We start from the raw sequence: 25,769 nt of genomic DNA, 5'->3' as shown, positions 1-25,769 counted from the left end.
GAGAATCAGACCACAAACTTGGTAAAGGCAGTCAGCCTGATGCGGTGGGAAGAATCTAAGATTTGCCTTCACATGGTGCTGAATTTGCCTACTGACCAGTGTGAACTTGAGCAAGTTTCTTGGGTGAGTCTCAGATGTCTCTTCTGCAAAATGGGGATAATAAAACTTTCTTTCCAGGGAATGTTAGTATTGATAATGTACATAAAGAATTTAGCACAGGGAGGTGTGAAATAAAACTCCTCTGTTTCTGTTACTGTGATTGGAAGTTCATCAGAGGCAAGTAGAAGAGAAGTGATCAGGAAATCCAGAAGAGGTGAGATTTTAGCTGAGCAATGACTAATGGAGAGGGCTTTAAGATGTGAAAAATGGCAGCAGAGGGGGCATCCCAGGTGCATTTAAGGGATGGAGCTAGTACCAGCAGGTGGTTCTGTCTAATTTCAGTATGTTCCCTAGTATGGAGTAATGGAAAAATAGCTTGGGACTTGACTGTTAGAACTTTTGCTTGTCAGTCCAAGAAACTTGGACTTTGTTTTGGATGCCACGGGAAGAAGCATTGAATGGTTTCAACAAGCTTTGACATAGTCAGAGGTGTGCTGTGAAAAGATTGATCTGGCAATGGGGTTCATGTTACCTCTGGCAAGTCTGGAGACTAGGATCCTGTTGCAGAGTTTTCTGATCTACTACTTAATAGTCATTCCCTTTCTTTGTTACAGGACTTTGGTTTTTGTTGGGGATGGTGATGCAATCTTATGAAAAGGAAAAAACGATCAATCAGAAAACAACGGTGTTTACCACATATTACTTTGAAATAAAGGATGGCATTATTTAGTTTTGGCCAGTGAAATATAAGTTGAAGTCATAGGTGAGTCTTCCAAGAATGTGCTTTAGGAGTGGGAGGTAGCTTTAGGCAATTAAACTGCTGAAGGCCTTAAGAATATAAGTGTGGAAAGCCAACAATGTCTTGGGCTCCTTATGATACCATGGAGCTGTTAGACTCTTCCATGCTGCCTACTATCGGCCCTGTTGTTACATGAGAGAAAAGTAGGGTGTCTGTGTGGCTCAGTCAGTTGGGCATCTTGATTTCAGGATCAGGCCTAGATCTTAGGGTTGTGAGTTCAAGCCCAGTGTTGGGCTCCAGGCCAGGCTCCATGCTGGGCTTCACACTGGGCATGAAGCCTGCCAGAAAGAAAGAAAGAGAGAGAGAGAGAGAGAGAGAGAGAGAGAGAGAAAGAGAAAAAGAAAGAGAAGGAAGGAAGGAAGGAAGGAAGAAAGAGGGAGGGAGGAAGAGAGAGAAAGAGAGAGAGAAAGAAAGAAAAAGAAGAAGAGGAGGAGGAGGAAAAGAAAGAGGAAGAGAAGAAGAAAGAAAGCCCCTCCTCTCTCCTCCAGATGCTGAATATATGGCCAGTCTTGTGATATGTGCAGCTGAATTCAATCTGCAACTGATGTAAGCACCAATTAGGAAGTTTTACAAGGTGAGGAGCAAATGAGAAGCCATAGGAAGCTGGACTGAGGTCATGGCAGCATCAATAAAAGTGGGAAAGAATGGTAACTAGGAGACACACTGGTTATAGACACCCTAAGACAATTACAGACTGGATGTGTGGCTGGAGGGAAAGGGGGGAATACAGTATGACTCAAAAGCTAAAGCTTGGGTGATGAAGAAAATGGTAACATTTGTCGACAGAGCAGAGATAGCTATAGGAAGAGAGCTGGAGTGGCAAGTAAATGAAAATACAGTAAATTTTAGATGAGCAAATTTGACTCCTGAACAAAAAGTCCAGACAAGTCCAAGTGCTGAATCAGTAATATGGACTCTCAAGCCCTTAGATCAGTAGGAAGGGGAGATTGGGGTCAGGTAAGAGGTCTTCTTTCAATTCCATTTCAGGGTTTCTTTTTCTACTTCTCAGTATGAAGATGGACCATAAGTATTGGTCAGGTTTTTTAACCATGGGTTTAGACTACATCTGGGAAATATATAATCATCTCCTCTGAGGGCACAACATCTAGAAGAATGCTTTGCTTAGCTAAGGCATAGGTCCGTTCTGAGAGTAGAATGTGGGCTAGGTGACCTCTGGATGCGCTTTATAGTTCCACGATTCTATAATTATCTCCGGCTTCAAATCACTTTCTAGGGAACAGCAAATAATTCTCACTCATAAAACACAATTTGAAACTTGGAACTGAAATTACACATTTTCAATAAAGTGTTGTAATAAAGTTAGCGACTGGAGACTCTCCCTAGGAATGAAGAGCAAAATGTATTGGTTGGCCACTCGTGCAAGGCAAAGCTAAAGTCTACATTGATTCATCATGTGCAGGATGTGGATGCTCCCTATATAAGTTTTAAATATAAACCTGACAGTAAATGAAAGAGCCAAAAGGACATTGTTATTTAACCATGGAAGAGGTGCTCTAAAGTCTAAATTCTGTATCAACCTCAACTGAGAAGCTGCTGTCTACCTCTAGTTCCACATTTAGTTCCTATCCCAAACCTCTCTATTGGTATAGTGGATAGAAATTCATCTCTGGGTTCTTTATAATTTTACCAACAATAAGAGGCTGGTGTTCTTAGAAAAAGGTAGCAACATATGGGGAGCTTTATACTGATAAAAGTTTATCCTAAATTTCCCCAGATTCAGAAGTACAGTTATTTGGGCAATTTGGTTTTTTAGAGACCTCAGTATATGACAGAGAGCAATTATTAACATAAATTATTTATAGTACAGTTATTGTTTTTTTAAGGATTGTATTTTCCACAGAAGCATAGTGCTTGTGATCATAAGTGGAGGCTCATACAAATATTAAAGTGCAGTGATTTCCAAAAGTGTCTTCAGGTAGCAGGTCTCCCTCCAAAAATTATGCGATGGTCAGATGGGTTTGGAATGTTCTTGGAAACATGATCTTTGAGTTTCTTTTTTGTAGTTATTTTCAGTATCTTTTTTTTTAAAGATTTTTTTCATTTATTTATTCATGAGAGACATAGAGAGATGCAGAGAGGCAGAGACACAGGCAGAGGGAGAAGCAGGCTCCACGCTGGGATCCCGATGTGGGACTCCATCCCGGGACCCCAGGATCGCACCCCGGGCCAAAGGCAGGTGCCAAACAGCTGAGCCACCTAGGGATCCCCTCTTTTCAGTATCTTTATAGAACCCTGGGACCCCCCCCCCCAGGAAGTAATAGAAGGAGCATTTCCAACAGTATTACATCTTGGAACTATTTTAATGAGATTATTAGGGATAGAGTCCAGTTGATGCTTTCTTTTTGAGCAAACACCAATTTCTTCTCCTGACTTTGGAAACTCTCCTCCCCTTCAGTACCACAAGTTAATGGCAGATAAGACCTGAGAATAAATTACTTCACAGTTAGCTCAGTGCCTTTTTAGTTATGAGGCTTGTCCAAGTCTTCGATAAAACTTTACAAATATTAGCTTGTAGTAAAAATTTTTTAATATTAGGAAATAAAAAGTAAACATTAATTTTTCCATTGCAATATTGTTAAAAGCTATTTATGTTTATATGCACTGTATTTACTTAAAATTTAACGGAGAAAATGACAAAATAAAAATACACATCTGCTATTTAAAATGATGAAATTTTAGTACTCATGATGTTTGTTTAAAATATCTTCTTTTTTTAAAAAAGATTTTATTTATTTATTGAGAGAGAGTGAGTGGTAGGGAGGGGCAGTGAGAGAGAGAGAGAGAGAGACAGAAAGAGAGAAGCAGACTCCTTGCTGAGCAGGAAGCCTGATGAGAGGCTGGAGCACAGGACCCAGAGATCATGACCTGAGCCAAAGGCAGATGTTTAACTGCCTGAGCCACCCAGGTACTGGGTTCATTTTAAAAGAAATAACAATAAATAATTGTTTCTGACCTCTGATCCAGTCCCTTTGCACTCTCCAGGGAGACAACTCTTAATATGAATTTGCTATGTTTCCAAATCATGCTGTTATGCTTTTTATAGTTTAGGAATCTCTATTCAATACATTTGTGTATTTGAACATAGTGAATTTAAATGGTATACAATCCATAACACCATGCAATTGTGTTTTTACATTTGACGTTATGTTTGCATATGTATCTGTAATTTATTTTATTTTTATTAAGCAAGATTTAGCTGTATTTTGTAAACATCATCCTTTACTTGAGACACATTTTACCATGTTGTTGCATGGTTATAGTGTTCATCCTTTATGCCTGGATAAGCTCCCACTGAGTTGACATATGAGAGTTTGCTTTACTGTTCTCCAGTGATTTAGGTAATTACCATATATTTTTAGCCATTATAAATGAGTAAATAGAAAGGTAAATGATACAGTTTAGGATATTTGTATCTAAAATTAAGAGAAAGCCTCATTAACCATGGCTTAAACCATAACGATTATTTGCTATTTACATAAACCAACGTCTGTTTGGCTACACAGCAATGCTTGGGATCAGAGTCAGCTTCTTTTTGATTTCTTGTGAGCTTTTCCTCATGCTTACAAGGTGACTGCAGCTGCTTCAAACATCACATCACCACAGGCCAACCTCCACGTCAGATGGAATAGGGTGGTAGAAAAAGGGCCAGTTTCTTTATGACTCTCTTTTTCAGAAAGAACACCTTGCCTAGGAGCTTATAGGGGACTCCACTTTAGATTTTAGTAGGCAGCATCAGGTGATATGTCCAAACAAGACTTAGCTCTGCAAAGGACAGAATTATCATGATTGATAATTACTCTCTTCTACCCTCCAGATCACAGTAGATGTCATCTGGCAAAGAATTGGAAATGGTAGTATATCAGTCAAGGTTCTCTATAGAAACAGAATCAGTGGGGGGTATACATCTATGTTATTATTGATATCATTTATTATAGAGAACTGGCTCACTTGACTGTGGATGTGGACAAGTCTCAAGGTCTGCAGGGTGAGTCAGCAAGCTGGAGACTCAGGAGAGCTAATGGTTTAGTTCGAAGAACTAAAGGCCTAAGAATCAGGAGAGACAGTGGTGTAATACTGTTCTGAAGACTGGCAGGCTTGAAACCCAGGAAGAGCTGACTTTTCAGTCAAGTCTGAAGGTAAGGATGAAAGCTGATGTTCTAGTATAAAGGCCATCAGGTAGGAGGATTCCCTCTTACTAGCGACAAGGTCAGCCTTTCTGTTTTATTAAGGCTTTCAATTGATTAGACAAGGCCCACCCACATTATGGAGGGTAACCTACTTACTCAATCTACCAATGTAAATGTTAATCTTATCCCAAGACACACCCTTGTAGAAACCATTAGAATAATGTTGACCAAAGACCTGGGCACCCTATGGCCCAGACAAGTTGATACATAAAATTAACCATCACAGTGGTCAGGAAGGTAGCCAACAGTATCTGCTTCAGAGGTAAGGAGTATCGTTATGTATGTATATTCCTTATATATTATTATATATACGATATTTGATGTTTTTAATAGCAGTGTGTTTCAAAGAATGGATTATTGTATTCAACTAGAGGGGAAATATTTTTAATGTTTCTGATATGTATTTTCCAAATGCTTTCTTAAAATATTTGGTAATTTGTGTAGTCTCTAGCAGTGCTTTAGATATGTTTCCTGCATTGGCATCAGGGTTAGATTTTTTTTTTTTTATGAGTTGGTTATTAGATGTAAAGTATTACTCACTATTGCTTTAATTTTCACATATTTTGATAAATAGGATAAATTTTTGCATTTCCTGTATTTCCTGTATTATGCCTTTCTCTAATGAAATCTTAGCAGTACTCAAACATTTTATAGGTACCTTATGTATATTATATATAAGTATATAACATATAAGTATATATCCTCTTACTATCTCTTTTCCTATCTGTGTCTTTTCCATTGGTTCTTGCTCTCTCTCTTTTTTAAGATTTTATTTATTTGAGAGAGAGGAGGAGGGGAGAGGGGCAGAGGAAGAGGGAGAAGCAGACTCCCTGATGAGCAGGGACAACTCCTCCAAATGCTTGACTCCATCCTAGAATCCTAGGATCATGACCTGAGTGGAAGTCAGACACTTAATTGACTGAATCCCCCCCAGGTACCCCTCTTCCTTTCCCTTTTACTTAAATATTGTTAACTGTTTTTTTTTTTTTTTTTTTTGTACACAAGTCTTTTAATTTTCTTAATCTTACCTATTTTGATCTTTTCTTTTTTAATTTATCCTTTTATTTTAATCCTTGTTATGATAAATACTTTTCCTTTCTTGTGATTTAACTTTAAGCTGCTTAGAATTTGTTGTGGAGTAAAGCATAGTTTTCTTAATATCATTTATTAAAGGAAGACTCCCATTATTTTTAGATGCTTATTTTATGATTTATAAATGTTATGGACTGAATTGTGCAACCCTGCTCCTCCAAATTCATATGTTGAAGCCCTAACCCTCAATGTAACTGTTCACAGAGATAGGGCCCTTCGGGAGGTAATTTAAATTGAATAAGATCAGGGGTGGGGGAGGCTTATCTGGTGGGACTGGTACTCTTATAAGAAGAGGAAGAAACACCACAGATCTATTTTTTCAGACATAGAAGAGGCCAGATGAGGACAAAGAGAAAAAGTGGCTATCTGTAAGCTAGAAGGCAGGTATCAATAGAAACCAACCCTGACTGTACCTTGATCTTGGATTTCTAGTCTCCAAAAATGTGAGAAAATACACTTATGATGTGTAAGCCACCCAGTCTGTAGCATTTTTGTATGACAGCCTGAGCAGACTAATAAAATAACATTCTTGGATTTATTGGGATCTTTTCTTGAGAGCTATTGTTAATATATGTTCTAGTAATAGAAATCTCAATTTATATAAATACATATGTAAATATATAGTACCATCACAACACACTTTGATTATTATTTTTATATTTTGTAGTCTGCCTTTTACATAATATTAGATACAAATATAGGCTGGATATAAAATTATACTTTAAAAAATGGTCTATCAGTTCTTCTGAATTTCTCTGTATCTAGCACAAAGCCTCATTGAGTAGAGTTCATAAACCGAGCTTCTTGGTTCATCTAAAGTGTGAGGAGCTTATATAGCTTCATCGTGTCTTCTGGTGAGTAGGAGCTACAAAATCGTGAACAAGGGTGAGTGAGGAGGGGAGGTAGAATATTCCCTCTGGAGTAAATTTGATTAAGCTAAGATTTGGCATTTGTAATAATCATTCCAAATAAAGCTGAGAACAAAACATAGCTACTTAGCATTTTGATTCTACAAAACACCTAAATATTTTCTTACCATAAATTCCACAATGAGTACACTATTTGGGTAAATATTTTAAACCCCACTTTAAAAAACATACAAATGACTTTTAATAATTTGTTTGCCCATTTACCTGAGTTCTTATTAATGCAAAGCTCTCTGGGAGATAAAACATGAATTCAATGTCGTCTTGAAAATTGTGTCTCACTTGTCCACAGGATCAACTCTTTTGTCTAAATTGATTGAACAATTAAGCTCAACTGTAGACTGATTTTATTTTTTCTTCAATAGCTTTGATCGAATAATCCATCGATTTGTCAGCATTATGTAGATAAGGCCCCAAATAAATTTCTTGTTCTGGAGGAGTTGTTAGGCTGTTCATTACCATTCAGAAAAAAAAGAGTTTTCAAAAGAGAATAGGAAGATTCAGCAGTTAGGAATTTTATTTTGCTTTATTTTTTTTTTAAGATTGTTTTTATTTATTTGAGAGAGCACGAGCTGGGAGGAAAGGACCCTGGGACCATAGCCTGAGCAGAAGGCAGACACTTAACAACTGAGCCACTCAGGTATCCCTTTATTTTGCTTTAAATTGGCAACTATGAAAACTAAAATGAAGGTTAGGGCAACTGGGAGCTATGCCTCTACTCTTGAATATTTCTTGAGTGCCTCCTCAGAACTGTGAATGGTGCAGAAGGCTTGTGGCCAGTTATGGGTCTTAGACATGCATGGTGCATGTTATGCTGAGGACATTTCTGGAAGGAAGTCATTGTTTCAGCATTAGTATTGATCTTTTCACTCTTTGGTTTTCCTCTTTCACCACACAAAGGACTCTTGGATGCTGGTTTTTTTGTGCAGACAAGATTCAGCAGATCCTTTTCTCAAATCTGGTGTCTAGATCATCTAGATTCTTCCATGTCCAAAAAGCCCCTTCACTAGGGCTAAGTAAGCATGGCTTAATTTTTCCTGGACTCTAGGGTAGCTTATGAATCAAGAGACAGTAAATCCAAGTATAGGAAATGAGTAGGACAGAATGGAAATTTTTTTGTTGTTGGTCAGAGCTTAACTAAATTTAGCAGTGATCCCTTGAGGAAGAAAGAAAAAAAAATCCCCTAATTCAACACCCAATTATTTTTAAAAAAGGATCTAAAGACATAGCAGGAAATTAGCCCAGACAGTTTGACATCAGTTAAATCTCAGAAGTATTTTAAAAAGATCAAATGCTGGAACATTTAAAAAGCACAGCTTGATAACAGTCAATTAAGGTAGCCTCAGGATGTGGCCAGGAGATTTTAGTAATTTGTGTGTGTACAGCATGGGTGGAAAATCTGAAAGGCATTGCCATAAGAATCAAGAAAAACAGAGTAAAAATCATAAAGCAGGGTATGGCTATTTGACAAAACCCCCCCCTCCCCCTCCCCTTTTTTCTTTTTACTTAATAAGTAAAGCATGGGATCCTAGGGACCATAAGAACCTGGCAAATTGAATTAATAGTTTAGTAAACTTGGGTAGAAGTGAATTTCAATTTTAAATCCTTGGCAACTTAGTTTTCTGTTCCAACTGCTGTTACTCAGTGATACTAAGATTTTGGGTAAAGGGATCTGGTTACGGTAGAATCATTTAGTACAGTGCTTTTCAAAGTGTAGTCCACAGGCTGAAGCCATTCTCGAACTGTTATCTTTGGCAAGATAAGTACAGAAATTGAGAGTATTTAGAAACTTTTATAGCAGTGTGACCAAGTACTTTCCTAAAAAACATGGACTTGAATTTTATATATTTTTGCTTTTTAAAAAAATAGCCAGTCTTAGCAATTAATTTTATTGTGTTTTATAAAATTATAGGTTTATGCCTTGTCGAAATAAAAAAAAAGTCCTCCCCCACAAATAGTTTGAGCAGCACTGATGAAGACCTTTTTTTTTTTTAAAGCAATGGCATTTGAAGTATGATGTATAACATGTTATTAGAAAAAAACCAACCTATTTTTCCTGTAGTGAAAAAAAATCCAAGCATAATTAACTCAAATACATTTGCAAATGGCTTTCAAACATAGGTATTTGAGGGGCACCTGGGTGGCTTAGTTGGTATGCGTCCAACTCTTGATTTCAGCTCAGGACATGATCTCAGAGTTGTGAGACTGAGCCTCACTTTGGGCTCTGCAGTGGGTGTGGAGTCTGCTCAAGATTCACCCTTCCCATCCCTCTCCCCTGTGCCTCTCTCTCTCCCTTAAAAAAAATAAAAAGAAGAAAAAAAGAAAAGAAAGAAAAAAGAAAAAAATGATACTTGAAGAAACTCACTGGGTTAAAAGATGAGAGGATCTGGGAGCAGACTTTTGTCATGAGTTGTAGCTGTAGCTAAGACTACAGTGAGTAGAACAGTAGGTTGGATGCCTGTTCTGATTCATCAGGCCTTCCCTGTGTTAGAAATACACATTTTCTTTGCCATGTGATTTTGCCTTTCCTGCGACTATATGTCAAGTGTCTTACTCTGCCCCATTGATACTGGGTTTCACCGGGTGACTTGGCCTTTAGAATATGAGCAGAAGTGCCAGTGTACCCAGGTTCTGAGACAAAGCCTTCAAAGGCATTGTATACTTCCTCTGGCTCTCACTGGTTTGTGTGACCATCTTGGTGAGGGCACATGGCCAGCTTTCTGCTGCTCCTTCAGCATGGATCAGAGCTAAACCTGACCCAAGGCTGAGAACCAAGCCAGCCACACTGCAGCCTGAGGTAGAGTCATTGCTGCCAACTTACAGACCTGTAAGCTAGGAAAATAACTGCTTATTGTTGTAGGCCACCTAATTTTGAGTTGTTTTTTTTTTAACACAGCATCATTGCAGAAATAGTTGGCTGAAAGGTGGATTATGATACATTCCATAGTCAACTAATGACATTCAGTTTACCTTTTCAGCCAGGAAACCTCTTTTGTATGTAACATACTCAAACCTGAACTCATGATTCACCCCCTTCTTGCCCTAATCACAACCTACTCCACTTCTTGGTAAATGGAAACTCTGTTCTATCCATGACTCATACCAAGGACTTTGGGGTCATCTTTGAGTCCTTGTTTTTTTCATATCCTGCATTTTAGACCTTATAATAAAAGTCACATCATCTGACTCTTCTTCCTTAACCCCTCTATTGCCTTCTTAACTCACTCAGAGTTTCTTGCAGTCACTGTCATGGCCTAACTGGCTCTGTGTGTCCTAGCTCCAAGCATTGCTCAGATCTCACTCCCTGTCACTTGCTCCTCTGTTGCTATACATTAGCCACCTGGCCTCCTTGCTTTCCATAAGTAAGCTAAGTATGTTTCTACTGAAGAATCTCTTCTTGGAATGCTCTCTTCCAGGTATCTGCAAGTTTTGCTTCCTTATTCCCTTTAGGAATCTGCTCACATACCACTTTCCCTGGCCCCATCTGGAATAATAACCACCACTCCACTGCTTTATCCTGTTTGAACCTAATTCTTGATCTCAGTATCCACTGTCTAGCATGTTACATACCTAGGCATTTATCATCTATTTCTACTCACTAGAATGGAAGTGCTCTGAAAAGCAGGCACTGTCCTTTCCATGGCTGGATTTCCAGTGTTAAGTATAGCACATGGCACACATAGAAAGCACATAGAGAGATATTACTAAATATCCATCGGTGAAAGCATGAGTTCGATGTCTTTGGAGAGAATATGGCCTTGTTAAGCCTTGAGTGTATTAAGTGTGAGTCAGGTATTCAGATATTGATGATAATAAAAAAAGATTAAAAAAATGGCTCAACTTCCTATTCTAATAAGAAATTGATGTTGGCCAAATAGGAAAACCTTTTGGTCATGGATTTTTAAAGACTGAAAGCACTTGGTTAAAATTAGTACTGGGGATGGGGTATATTTTAATTTTAACATTGAAGACATGGAAGTAAGTTACATTCAGGGTTTTTTATTTGTATGGAATATTCTCTAAGGATCTTAAGCCCATTTTTGAGCAAGGTCAGTTACAGAGCCTGCTCAGAGATAGACGTTCAGAAAGAATCAGGGAATACTAGAGCTGTTTTTATTTTAGGGGGAAAAGTAACCTCCCCTCCATAAAAACTTTATGGAACTATGGAGAGGCGAGGTTGGCCAGGTAGGAGGTGGTGACTGTCACTCGCAGATTTTGCCCACGCTAGCAGTTTTCTGGCATTTCAGCAGCACACCGTTTTGGTGAGGACTCTGTATGTTATTTCAGCAGCAAAATCTCTGCCAAGATCATGAAGCGAGTGCAAACTCCAGGAAATCTTGTAAAAGAAGCAAAAATGTTGTCATATGCTTGGATGTCAGATCAGCTGAGGCAAAACTGCAGCCTACCTAGACCAAAGTCTTACCAAGTATGGTAATTCTGGGGCTTCCATCAGAAGTTGCTGCTCAGAGGGACAGAATTTCTAACATCATCTTAAAATCTACTCTGTATTAGACTTCTAATCTCCAGACCTCCTGTATACACATATCAAGACTTTGTAACATTGAGTGTCACATAGGACTCTGTTCACAGATCTAGATTACAAAAGGGCAAAAGGAAAGGGAAGAATGATATCATGTCTTTAGAAAAATTTTTTTAAAAATCTCAATTTTATTCTAATTTATTGAACACGAAAAAATGTTTAATTTTATCTGGGAAAGAAAAAGGATGTAAATAACACTTGTTAAATAACTCTGATGTGCCAGGCACAATGCTAAGAGATTCACATATGTTTTCTAGCTCTAATATAAATTTGTATCTTGTGTATAACCACTTTTAAAGATTAGAGTATTTTGGAGTCAGATATTCTCATTATTTCTTGGGGTGAAGTGGAGACAAGAGTAGGTTTCCTCAGGCAGGCTAGCTGAGACACAGAATCGTTGAGTTATTTTGCTTAAATGATACACAAGGCCAGAGTAGGGCAAGGAAATTATTTTGCTCTGATTTGGAATAGAAGCTTTCATGGAAGTATACCTGTTTTTGTAAGTTTCATGGACAATTTAAAGATACCTGGGTGGCTCAGGGGTTGAGCACCCGCCTTCGGCTCAGGGTGTGATCCCGGGATCCTGGGATCGAGTCCTGCAGCCCGCTCCCTGCATGGAGCCTGCTTCTCCCTCTGCCAGTGTCTCTGCCTCTCTCTCTGTGTCTCTCATGAATACATAAATAAAATCTTTTTTAAAAAGTTTCATCGGCAATTTATATCTCACTTTTAAGCAGTATTACAATGTACATTGTTCTGTGTGATGAATATACAGTAAAACAATTCTTACCTCTCAGATAAGGAATTGTAATTGATTCAGGAACATCACCTTGATTTTTTTTTTTTTTTCTTTTGGTCTTTTCTTCTTATATTGAGAAGGGCCCTTTGAAGCAGAGCTTAGTTATCGTATCTTTTTCTCCAATGGAAATGCCACTTCTCTAATTTTTTTCCTTCCATCTGCTCCAGCTACATATGATCTTCATGCAGTCTTTTCTTAAGTACTATGCAGTATTTGAAAATGAATTGAATCCTGAAAGTTTTCCTCTTTATTTTTTTCCCCTGGTAACTGCACAAATCCAGTAAGTGTTTTGTTATTCCGTAGGGGTTGAGTGATTTATTATCCTGACCCTGCTGGTCAGATAAGCAAAAGCCTAACTCAGAATGAACAACTGTCTCTGTTTCTTTGAGTGATGGGCACAGAATTTTAAATAATGGTTGGTGATTGGGGAAAAAACAAGAGAGAAAAATGCATGATTTTTACTTGGTATTAGCTATGGGCTGCTGTAGGCAGAAAATTTTGTTTTTCTTCTACTCTATGAGAACACTGTCTTCATTTATTTTCTTTATTGGAAATTAAGCACTTTCATTAAGGAATATAGTAAGTTAGTAAATAATATAACCCTCTAACATGTTTTTACTCAGAGATTTTGTTCTCTCTTTCTCTTGTTTGTTTGTTTTTAATTTGTTTGTTTGGTCTCAGTTTTTCCTAACTTAGGGTGAAGAGGACCAGCAAGTAGTTTATAGTTTCATTTGTGGAAACATTCATCAGTGGTTCTGATTATTTACCATATGCCAGGTTCAATGTTGATGCTTGAGAAAACAGATGGGAGCATAAGCTCTGTGCATAAGAAGGGGGCACGTGACCCAAAAGGACACACTAATACGCAATCATACCCTAGGGTCGGGCAGCAGTGGAGACACAGACTGTGCAGAGTGGGGTCAAAGAAGACAGAGCCTTAGCACTGCCAGACTCTCAGGCAGGCCTTCACAGAATATATGATAATGGAGCTAAATCTTGATAAACATTTGCACAGTGTTAAAATAGAATATTGGTGCTAGCTAAGAGAGATAGCCATGCACAGTCAAGGAGAACTGCTCAGATGTGGGTGAGAGAGAGATGCAGGCATCATCAATGTGAAGATAGTGTGATGACCCAGGAGGGCGTGTAGTACAAAGTGAGGACACGAGAGCTCAGGGGGCACCTCTGGGGGGTAGAGTCACAAGTGGGCATGGAGAGAGGCTCATGAGGAAAACTCAAACAGTAAGTACAGAGAAGTAGGGTGCCCAGGATGATATCAGAGCTTAATAATCAAAATTTTCATTTCAAAGAATCTTGGACTAAGCCACATCTGTGGTTTTCTCTTCTAGGTTACTAGTTTCCTGAATAGAGTAGATTATTAATAAGAAAATACATAAGGGACAGGAATCACTGAACACAATTTTATTTAAATTAGTATTGATGGTGCACACACACACAAACAGCTTCTATAAACATTTAAAGTTAAGATATGATATAAAGGCATTTGACAACCATAAGACACAATTATCTATCAGATAGGCAAAGATTATAGAGATTGATGCCACTCACATTTTTAGAAGGGCGTCTCACAAAGTTATGTGAAACTTTAAATGTGCCTACCTCCAACCTTGAAATTCTACTCTCAGGAATTTATTTTAAAGAAATACTATATGGGATGCATGGGTGGCTCAGTGGTTGAGCATCTGCCTTTGGCTCAGGTTGTGATCCTGGGGCCCTGGGATCGAGTCCCACGTCGAGCTCCCTCACAGGGAGCCTGCTTCTCCCTCTGCCTATGTTTCTGCAAATAAATAAATTTTAAAAAAAGAACATTCTTTAAAAGAAATACCGTATATTTATTCTTTGTCCAAAAAAGATTATTTAAATGAATTGTTTCATAGAATATTCCATTGAAAAAAATGATAAGCCAGAAATACATTTATCTACATGTAAGGATGTCTTCCTTGCTAACATATAAAAGCAGACCTCTGTAAGTTACCATATTTTTAATATACATATAGAAAGAAGCTGGAAAGATCTACATCAAAATGCTAGCTGTATTCATCCCTGGTGAATCATCACTAGATGACTTTCACTTTTCACTTGGTAATTTTATAGCATTTTGTAATGTCTCTGTATTTACAATGAGCCTGTATTATTTTCAAAATCTGATAAAAACACTTCCAGTTAAACTGTGTGTCATTTACTTGGAATTTATATTGGCATTGCTAGTGGAAAAAGACTAGAGCCTTGCCACCTTTGATGTGCATAGGATTCAGCAGATCTAAGGTGGGACCTGGCACTCTGCATTTCTCACAAGCTTCCAGGCATGGCCATTGTTGACAATTTTGGACTATAGTTTGAACAGCAAATTCTCAGTAAACTATAAAAAGCCTATGTTGCAAGATTTCATTGCTTTTGTTGTGCTTATTTTATTCCAGGCAGAAACATTCATGGAATAACAAAGGACTTTGAAAAACAAAACTGGAATAACTATTATTGTTCAGTGGCTCTCTTAACTACTAGAATAAGTGGATTCCATTTCCACCTTGTCCAGAGTTTCAAGATACCTTCCTGAATTCATGGCTGTCCTGGGCCTCTTAATTTCAGGGGAGGGCCTTCCTCTCAGAAACAGAGTTTGAGTAACTATCCCCATGTCAAGCTTGTCATTTATAAATTTCTTTTCCTTAGAATACTATATTGGTGATTTTCTCTGATAAAATAATCAATGCTTAAATATAAATACTTTCTTGATTTTTTGGCCTTTTCCAAATTGCTTTAACATTTTAACATGTCAAAAAAAAACCCAACATTTTATCATGTCTACAGGTTATTAATTCCCTCCCCCCAAAATAAAAGAGAATAAAGCAGCAAATTCATTCCCGACAGGGTAAAGAGAAAGGGCTTTTTCCAAAGTGTATCTGACTCTCTTACCAACACAGCTTTCTACTCAGGCTTTAGCCACATTTCTCCCCTGTTCTAACTTAGGTTATTAAGCCAACACAAGTTTTACAAGTCAGTTAGAGGACTAACACAATTAAAAGAAAAAGAGAAGAACCCAAATCACCCAACGAATCCAGTCAGTCTGCTTGGCTAATCAACCAAAATTTCTTTTAACTTGTTCTTGTTAATGAGCTGACCAGTAAAGCAGTTGGTATGAACAATATTTTTGAATGTCTAATTTTGTATTAGCAAAGGATATGACTGTGGCAACATGCCATGTATTTATTTATTGTTAATTCATTTATTTGACATGGTTTGTTCTACTAGAACTTGGGTTTCTTAAATGCAAATTATGTCAGCAGAGGCAGATTTTCCCTAAAGCTAAAAATGCATTGTATCACATGATGGTGAGTCTTTGCAAAATTTACTAGAATAAGGTAATTTAACCTCTATAAATCAAGTTATCTTTCTCTCTCTCTCTCTCTCTTTCTCTCTCTCTCTCATTTCACCTCCCTCTCTCCTGTAAGATATCTTGGCAAAGTATTCAATAGCTGAGGTCTAGGATTTGGTGCTTTTGTAGTGAGCAACCAATGAAATTTGGGGGCTGGTGAACAACATCCAGAAGATACCATAACAGCAGTTAGAACTTCTGGAAAACAAAGTCCTTAATAGCAATTCACTGAGAGCTTGAGATACATTTTTAAAAGAATTTTTAAGTAGGCTTTTGGGTTGTTTGATAATCCAACTAATGAAAGGAGGGAATAATATGAATACATTGGAGAATTATTTACATTTCCTGCTGATTGGACACAAAAAATTGTCATTGACAAAGATGATGTAAAACTCATAATATGCCACCAGAGCAAAGACAGCTAATTTGTTAATGGCAATTGGAAAGTCCAAGAATATTTAAGATCAGCCATTGCAGAGACAATCTTGAAGAGCTTTGCATTCCTACAAATCATATATGAAAGGACTTGATAGTTTCCCCCAAATTGGCAGCAATTCTAAGTACAATGTAAGATGTTACAATAATAAATGGAGCTGAAAGAAACCTTCATAAAATGTCAACGAAAAACCAGATTTCATCACCTTTGCTGGAGAAGGGACTGAATTTTATTTTCTCTATAGAAAATATTACCATTTTATTGTCCTACAAAGAGATAAAGCAGATACAAATGAAAATAGCAAAGTATTATAGAGGCAGGCCAGTTAATTAATAAAAACATATACTTTTTCTGAATCTTCTGAAGTTCTTGACAATCATCAGTATTTCAAAATCTGTCCATTGTAATTTATTTGCCTGCCATTCTCAATGAATAGGCACTTTTCAACCAAAGTTTACATTTGTATTTTGCATTCTTTTCCTTAAAGAAGGACTTCAAAAGCATAGAAGGTTCAGGTCCCACTAAATGTGGATGTGTCCCCGTTAATTGGGATGACTTGAAAGTCTACGTGCCTCACACTGGATGTTTCCCAGCATGTTAATATTTTGACATTTTCACAATAAAAAGGAAAAGGACCTTTTCACAATAGAAGAGAAAGCTTTAGGAATGTGTGAAGAAGTTCAGAAAAAGCTAAAAAATAGGCACACCTTCCATTAGTGGGAAAGTGGATGGTTTTGTGTCATCCAGAACCCACTACATGTTCCCAAGTTAAGCCACCTGGGGAGGCTGTAAATGCACATGAAGAAGCTGAAAGCAATCCCACCTGTGTCACCACCTCCCACGGTCCCAGACCCCTCCAAAAAAAAATTAGAACAAAAGGATTGATAAACATGGTTACCCTTGGATCATATCTTGGTGAAATTGGTTTCTGTTAGAATATAGTGTTACCTAGGGCTGATGTCTCAAAGGAGAAAATGGAAGGCCGGAATATAAAGGAAGAATGAAATACTAAGGGCACATGCTGGAGAGTGCTTGGAGACCGTTCACAGGGTAGAATTGTATCAGTATCACTCTTGTTTGAGATAGGGCACTTGTTATAATGCTTCATAGCTTTTGAACCATCTGCCCCACTCCCATTTCCCCCATAAATTCTATTATTTTCAGTGCATGATTATGTTGAGTGTGAGCTTTTTCCACGACCACTTTATGACAATAAAGCAGAAACATCTGTATTTATACCTTGCCTATTTGTAAAAGATTTGGGGTATCTTCTAAGAGAAACACGATATAGAGCAAACGAAGTGCTTAAAAGAGGAGCAGTCATCTGCCAGGAGCAGAGCATAGAAGTGTTATAAGCAATGAATATAAGATATGACAAAACATTGTCCTCAAAGGAAGAAGTCCCGATAAATAAAACTGGGTACTCTTCCTGGCATCCAAGATAGATGGGAAAAATGCGTCTTAATGGCATTCTTTTCATTTTGGGATGAAATGGGTCACAGAAATTTAAAAGTTGCGACCATTTGGAGAAAATATATCAGCATTGTATGGGGCTTAAAGTAAGTGCTCACAAGATGAGGGTGGAAAAAATACGGGCTCTGCAATCAGATGACCTGGTTTTCATCCAAGGTGATAACAAGCTCGTCTACTTGTTAGCGTTCTGACCTTGAACATGTTATTTGCCTCTTTAAACTTTGCTTCACCAATGATAGGGGGGTTATAATAGCAACCATCTCAGAAGCACACAGCAAAGACCTAATGATGTTATATTTTAATATTATTATTTTACAAAAGCTATGGGAATGTCACCAAGATGTATAGATTATTATATACCACATTAGGAAAATAAAGGACATAACATTGGATTATTATCCAAGGAAAGCATTTCGGTGGACCCTTGATCTTCTGATTAAAGATCCAGCACTTGACAATTACAGCTGGAAAAAATCTCTCTCCTTGGGCAGATGCTAGGAGAGATCTCTTTTCTGAAAGCTCTGCAATCTGGTCCGTGCAGTGCTTTTCATGACTAATGAAAATAGATGTTGCATGTTTTAAAGTTTACCGCACATCGTCTGTGGTTGGGCTGCAGCTGGATGGCCAGGTTCTGTGATGGGAGGCTGGCAGTTCAGTTAGCAAAGGTCCCCGCAGCAACTCGCTGTGCCAGCTCTCCAGAGAAGTACCTAGCTTGCTCACCTCTCCTTCCGCCTGTGACTGAGGCCAGTGCACTTGGGTTCAGGAGGCTCTTTGGGTGTGAGCAACTCCTCCATATAGATAATTATCAGCCTTTAGAAGTTTTGAGTTACTGTGCAGCAGGGGACAGCAGGTGCCAGACAGGAGGGAGCTGCCTTGTGAGACCTTGTGCCCCTGGCACTCTGAGCCTTGGGTTACACCTTGCCCCTGCACATTACGACGATGGTGTGGTGAGCAGCCTGTCTGCTCCCACACACTGTGGAGCCGGGGAGGCGAGAGCATGTCACTGGTATCACAGAGCCATTTAAGGGCTGTGACTGTTGTTGCTATCTCTGTAAAAATGGACTGGATATTGCCTTTTAGACTGAAGGAGGGGAGCGAAACCCACCAGATTTTATGTCTGTTTTATATCAGATTTCACCCTTAAACAACTATATTAAGTGCTCTTTAGGTTAGACTGAAATGCTTGGAGAACCTTATTACAGAGTCTAATTATCATGGCATTTCGTAAAAGGCAAAAGAGGAGTCTGGCTGGGAGAATCCTGCCCTCTGAGTGCTGATGTTGCTGGTTTGGATTTCAGTAACCACTAGAAGGTGCATTTTTGCATTTCTTGCAGATGTACTTTGCAAGGGAGGAAACTGGGAAGGAGCAGGGAGGAAAAAAAAAATCATGCCACCGATCTGTTTTCTTTTTTGAAATTGTAAATTACATAAGAAAAAAAAAGAAATTGAAACATGAATAGACAAAGACTTTGTTTATTTATTGCCAGGAGAGACCCATTAGCATGCTGCACTGTGTTTCCATGGCATTGTGGAGACATAAACAGAAAACACGGACTAATGCATTCAGTTAGGCGCAGATTTTAAAGTCTAATGTGCAATCTAAATATATATCACATGTATTCTTGCTATTTATTTATCTATTGCATATCCAGCAGTGAAGGGGGAGACTGCCTAACTAATGGAAGGCTGTGATCCGTTTGTAAATGTGCCTACACATTCAAGCCTCTATTTGTGATGTGTGTCTATAGCTTCTCCACGCTCTTTTGTTACCTTGCAATCCCATCTTACCTCCCTTTGCCTCTTCTGGACAAGAGGCAGCAAACGCAAATGCCTTAATTCACCTTCCAGTCAGGTAACCCACCAGAGGGAAGGGACTTGGGATAAGTGTATATGAATCACTGTGAGTGATGAGGACGCAGCAAATTGAAGAGCCCATGCTCTCTTGACAAGCAACAATTCTCGACAAGCATAAATGTAGGTTTTATTTCATAAGATCTGACAAATTTTCGAGAGAATCTGTAAATCCGCATTGTTACCTGAAGTCTCCTGATTAAAGAAATTAGCATATTTGTTGGCCAAATGCAACAGAGCAAGAAGAGTACAAGGGCTGCCAGTTTCTGACATCTGATTTGTGAGAATAACTTCACTGTTGTGGTGGTTGCTGTTCTTTAAAGGCAGAGAGAGCCTTCACCCCTTCAGTGATGCAAATTGCACGTTGCAATAATGCAATTGAGTCCATGTCAGAGCAGAGCCCAGAATTCCCAGCTTTGATGGCTTTGATGCCTGGTTTACTGCCCTTTCCTCATCATCTTGATTGATTTGTGCCTGTTGATTCTTTGGAAATTTCAGCTGGCTCTTCCTCAGAGAGAAACATCGAGCAGAAGGGAAGAGGAAAGCACAGGCCCAAGGTACAGAATAATGTGACCCTGTTCCAAAGAGATCCTGGGTGAGAGAACAAATGGTCAGAACAGAACAAGAGTGAATAATTTCATTCTCTTGGAGATCATGTGTACAAATAGGATGAATGCCATTCCAAGAATTCATTATCAAGCCAGTTAATTGTAGAATCAGAAAGTAGCTCAGGGAATGCTACTTATAATTAGTTTGCATGAAATCAATTGGTATCACTTGAGTCCTCTCCTTAATTTCAGGGATTCTCTACCAGTCCTGTATGGAGTGTCTGTCTTTATATGCTAAGGAGTAGGGTGACAGAGACACTTATATTCTGTGCTGTATTCTAAGCAAATGTGGTATATATTCACCTTTTTTCTTAAACTCAGGTGTGCAGTAGATTTTTTTTTTTTTTTTAGGACAGTGTTCTTTGACTCAGATCTGCTGTGAAATATAGCATAAGTCTTCCAAGACTGAAGTGTGAAGCCATATTGTCTGGAAACAAAGAAAAAAATAAAAAATATTACTTATTTTGGAGATAATAGATTTACTCTGTCCCTAAAGATAAAACCAAATTGTTTGAAAATATCTAAATGAATGAAATAATTAGCTTGAAGTGTATCAAAAGCCTTCCACTGTATTGATATACAACTGATATGTAATGAACTGTATTTTCATTCTCTTATACTTGATTTGCCTGAAATTTTGCAACCATGATGGGAATTATGGTTTCGAGCCACCTCCCTTTGCTTCATTGCCTTTTGCTTTTCATGGGCTCTGGCTTATGCTCCAGTTGGGAGCCACCTTTCCTTCTTAGGTATTTTCTTGTTCCTTTTATTCTCAAAGGTCCATTAAATGGGAAACACCCTATTATAGCTGCAAAGTGAGTGTGCTTCTTCCTCACCCCGTGGGCTGTCACAAAAAGGGTCTGGTTTTCTGTGAAGACGATCCCCTTGCTACCCGTATCACAGTGTGCTCGGATTACCTGCCAAGTGCTTGCTGTATAAATTATAGCTGCCTGGTGGGAGCTTTAATTCACATACTTGATGTTTTAAAAAAATATTTTCAAGGTTGAACTCCATAAATCCAAGTTTTTTGACTGGGTTATGTCTGCTTTCATTTTTCCTTTTCTTCTTTTTGTGTTTAGAATTAAATCTTCTTTTGTGGGAAAGGGAAGAAAACACAGGAACTCCGGGAGAAAAAATATTGTGGTTGACGAATCTCAATTAATAAATGCTGAGTTAGCATAGGTTGGAAAATAATATAGGCTGGTATTATATATTCAGATGAACTAGTCCTTCTAAACCTTTCAGACCTTGAGGGCAGCTTTGGCATTCAAGGTTGCCTTTTTTTGTTTTGCACATTGAAGTGCACGAATGCGCTGGCATGCCTGAGCTCAGGTGTGCCCAAATTCAGTTGTGGCCCGCCCTGGGATGTATGTTCAGTGAGAAACCAAAATTGGGATAGGTGTTTGCTTGGGGTTTGTTTTTAAAGTTGGCAGAATCTTAATTCCTTTGCCAAATTTTCTTGCCTTGTCTTTGCCCTTCTCACAGCAAGTGAACACAAATGGAACTTGCAGATGAAATGACATCTTGGGCATTGATGAGGGGGGAAGTTGATCCATGGATTGACAGGTGAGGATGACACAGGCAGCTGGAAATGCCCTAACAGGCCCAGAGCTGTGCATCCAATGAGATTGGGGAGTGAAGTTTTGCTAACAGGTAGTTTTGAGGAGAGGACAAAAGAGATGGGCCAAGAATCATTGTGAGACTGAGTGGTTAGAGAAGTGAGATTTGAGCTAGAACTTTGATGATAGCAGTTGTGATGCCACTAAAGGCACTGTTTAAAATTTCTTTCTTTGGAAAGAGTCTCTGGTGGCCAAAGGCCCTGTCTTTGCTGCTGGATGAGGTATATAAATTAGAGTTCAAAAGGCTGAGCAGATGAGAACTTGTTCTGCATAACGGAGGGAGGAAGCAGTTGAGGTTTTGAAGAGAATGGAAAGGCAGGGAAATACCAGAAGGCTCTGGGGAATGGGAAGGCAATTGATGAGGCTGGATCGGGCTCTGTGAAAGGTAGAGGAAGAGATAGCTGAGTGGCCTGGAGAAATTGGACTGATTTTTGATGTGTCCGAATGGAATTTTCTAGACTTCGTTCTCAGCAATGTGATGTAATGCCTTTCATTTATTTACCACATCTTTTGTAATTCTCCATTGTTCCTGAATGCTTTGCATGCATAGGATTACTTTTGCAACCTGTGAGGGGTTGCTGAATTGCCCTTAAGGTCAAAGGCAAAAGTCTCTAAGCAGGAAGAAGCCAATCTGGATTGAGGGAATAGTAGTAGTATAGGTCACAACCCCAATGAAGACAACTGTAATGGAGATAGTTGTGGGGCTTATTTACTGAAGGCCTACTACATTCCAGATACTTCACATACATTATCCTATTAATTTAATTTTCATGACAACCCTGCAACTGTGGTCTCCATATTTTATCCCTGTCTTCACCCAGCCCTCTGCATTGTTCTGAATTCTTCACAGAGCCCCAGGGGAGTGTGAATCCTCTTTCCTGAGCCCTGGGTTGCTTATTTTTGGCATTTCCTTCTAAGCAATGATGGTGGCACAGACTTGACACTAGAATATAGATTTATTATGCAGAACTGACTAAACACTGTCAGTCGAAGTAGTCACAGGTAAATGGCACATAAAGCTCTCTCCTGGATGCCTAGACTCAGGTTATCTTCTTTACAGATACCTCATTTTTTTCCTGTATAAAATCCACAGACTTCTCCCTAGGTTCTTTCCCAGGTGGAGCTGAGTAGACTCTGGTACCACCCCTAATTATGGCTTATTTTATTTCATGTAGTGCTTCATTATTATGCAATTATCAGACACCAGAGGCATCTTGCCAGGGCACCTGGGTATTGGAGTATACTCAGTACAGATTAAACCAAGAACATGAACTTGATTGGGTCTTATCTCCCTTTGCTTTGGTTACTTTTCCTCTGGATATAAAAGAAGGCAAACCATCCCTATGCTTTCCTGTTTTCTCTCCTTAGTTTGTCCTCTTCCCTGCCCCCTCCTCCCTACCAAACCTCCCCTCAAGGACATGCTGCCCTGCAAAGTTTCTCATGAATAATCTCCTTTCCTCACAAACCATAGATTCTCCTCTGATCGATACTTTACTGTGATTCAATGATATGAAGAGGTAATATCATTCCCTGTTTTACAGATGAGATTTAGGGAGGTAAAGCAAGCCATTCAAGGTCACACAGCTAGGAAGAGATAGAGCTAGAGTTCCATCCTGGATCTGTCTGGCTCCCAAGAAGAGCATCTTTCTTTCCCATTTTTGCTTTATTTACTGGTAACCCTCTCCTTCCACCATGGGCATAGGCCGGACAATTTAGGGGTATGAATTGAGCAAGCATTTAGTATCATGAAGGTTTGCAACATCTTTTTATGCTTTTTCTCAGAGCTGCTTTTTGTTTTTTGTTTTTTAGGAAACATTTTTCAAAAATATTTCATTTATTTGACAGAGAATGAGAGCACAAGCACGGGGAGGAGCAGAGTGAGAGGGAGAAGCAGGCTCCCCGCTGAGCAGGGAGCCTGCTACCAGGCTGGATCCCAGGACTGGGTTCATGACCTGAGCTAAAGGCAGATGCTAAACCGACTCAGCCACTCAGGGCCTGAAACATTTTTTTTTATTAAAAATATAAAATCACCACTTAGGTTTAAGGTAGTTCTAGTAAAAGTTGCAGTGATCCTACCAAATTTAAAAAATAATTCTTACCTTGTTAATTATTTTAAGTGAGAATTCAGGGGCAATACACTTTCAATGCCTCTCTCCAAGGTCCAAGTGCAAATGTTTACCACAAACTAGTTGCAGAAGAGAGAAAAAAAAGTCTTGCTTAACAAGAGAAGCATGTAAAATACCTCCAGCACAGGAAACACCTTTTATTTTACTCTAAGAATAACTCCAAAACACCAGGCATTAAAAAACAACAGTGACAATAAATCTTTACAAATGCATTTCTTCCCACACTGACAACTGTTGAGAATATACTTTGCTCCATTACACTGTGTTATCATAGACAGTGTAAACGATATTAAAGTATACCCGTGTGCCTCCACCCCAGGAACCACATAATGCTGCCTTTGCCATGGAGTGTCTGCTTGTTTTCCTACCTAGCAAGTTGCACTGGGATTTTTTTTTCTTTATGATATACTGGATGAAGAATCTCATTTTTAAAAACACTTTTTGTTCTGAAAAATGTTCAAGCATACACAGGTGTAGAGAGAGTTTTATAATTAATCCTCATGTAGCCACTTCATTTCAATGATTATTAACTCCTGGCCCAACCTGTCCCTTCTATCATTGTTGCTTCCTATGGGTTTTTCTTAGGGGGGGGGGGGCTGTTAAAGGGGAGTGTAAAGCCAACTGCAAACATAGCATTTTATATAAATATCGAGTCTCATTTTAAGTATCTCTCAATCAACTCCAATTTTCCCAAAAATTTTAAAATTTATTTATTCATGAGAGACACACAGATGCAGAGTCATAGGCAGAGAGAGAAGCAGGCTCCCCATGGGGAACCCTGGGCGGGAGTTGAGCCCAGGACCCTGGGATCACGACCTGAGCCAAAGGCAGATGCTCAACCAGTAAGCCATCCAGGCATCCCCCAAATTGTTTTTATATGTAGTAGACATGCAAATGATTCCCCCCCCCCATTCTAAGAAATGATGGAGAGACTGCAGATGCATTGAGGGTGCCATTGGCTCTTTTATGTTGTTTCTTTCTCCCCCAGATGTCACTAGAAGTCCCATTTGTGAAGGAGGTGGACCCTTAAGTGGTAGTGACTGATGGCCTGGCCATGTGCTGGCTATTCTTCCTAACACTGGCCTCTTCTCTACCATCTTCTCCAGTGCCCAGTAGGGATCTATTTCCCAAAGGAGTATGTGATGATAATGGGTTGAAGTTGTTTCTACGAAACTCATGAATTTTTCATGTAATTTAAATACAGATTGGGCTGCCAGGGACATGGTTCACTGAGAAACACTTTCATGCTGAGTCTAGGCATTGTGTCCTCAAAGGCTTGTCTCTCTCATGGAGATTTGAGGAAGGAAAATAGGAAAAGAAAAATCCAACTTTGTCCTGCAGACTTGGCTTCTCTGGCTCCATTTGCCTTTAAAGCTCTGGAATCAGGGCAGAGATAAAAGTGTTTTACACTTAGGGTTTTGGTAGCCTTGATTTTTGGCCACATCAGATGGCTCTGCATCCATAAAGGGGGTTGCCTGGTGGAGCTGAGGCCTTGTTTTACTAGATCTGTTTATGTATTTGTTCCTCTCAATGTCTCACTATTCAGAGAAGGTATTTAGGAGGTTAGGGCCTGGACAGGAATTAAGACCCATAGTAGACATTCAGAACACACTTCTTGACAATTCATTCATTCATTTATTCACTTTGTGATTCTAAGTTTTGTTCAGCATCTTGGGGATGCTTTATTAAAAAAGACAGTCTCAATCTGCACAGAGTTTATGCCATAATGGAGAAGATAACAATAAGTATACAAACAAATAGCAATAGTTGTTGTGTTAAGTCATATGGAACAAATGAAAGTGGTG

The 25,769-nt window shown here is 38.8% G+C and overlaps 1 long non-coding RNA gene across 1 annotated transcript in view; it reads left to right on the top strand.

Annotated features, from left to right (window-relative positions):
- The first annotated feature begins 607 nt into the window (after nucleotides 1-607).
- LOC112644680 (uncharacterized) overlaps nucleotides 608-25,769 on the top strand; it is a 195,305-nt gene continuing 170,143 nt past the window's right edge. Inside the window, exons 1-2 of the long non-coding RNA XR_003126638.3 lie at nucleotides 608-862; nucleotides 4,855-5,055. This is a non-coding gene — a long non-coding RNA (uncharacterized LOC112644680). The remainder of the gene's footprint in view (nucleotides 863-4,854; nucleotides 5,056-25,769) is intronic.

Source organism: Canis lupus, chromosome 1 (assembly GCF_003254725.2).
Source record: "Canis lupus dingo isolate Sandy chromosome 1, ASM325472v2, whole genome shotgun sequence".
In the NCBI taxonomy this organism is placed as follows: Eukaryota; Metazoa; Chordata; class Mammalia; order Carnivora; family Canidae; genus Canis; species Canis lupus.
This window is presented reverse-complemented; position numbering and strand designations above follow the sequence as displayed.